Below are 375 nucleotides of genomic sequence, written 5' to 3' on the forward strand. Positions count from 1 at the left end.
ATTTTTTTTTATCTGCAATCTATAGTATAGATCAGTGCAGAGCTATCCTCTTATACTAGGCTATTAATACTAGGTTAGAGTATAATTAGGCTATTTTTATATAATATATATATAGATTTAACCAATTATATAGTTATTATATAATATATTTTATACTATACTATTTATTTTTCTAATATTTGGAATTCATCTTTATAACTAAATAAAGATAATTATATATTTTTGTCTATATAATTATATATAATATATAGTTTCTCTATTATCAATATCTAAGTATTATTATATACTTTCAAATATATTATTTTTATATGAATTATGTGAGATATATTCAATTTTGACAATACAAGAAAGAGACCCCCTCCCTCTAAATTTTTT

The sequence above is a fragment of the Cucumis melo genome, unplaced genomic scaffold, assembly GCF_025177605.1.
Source record: "Cucumis melo cultivar AY unplaced genomic scaffold, USDA_Cmelo_AY_1.0 utg000861l, whole genome shotgun sequence".
Classification (NCBI taxonomy): Eukaryota; Viridiplantae; Streptophyta; class Magnoliopsida; order Cucurbitales; family Cucurbitaceae; genus Cucumis; species Cucumis melo.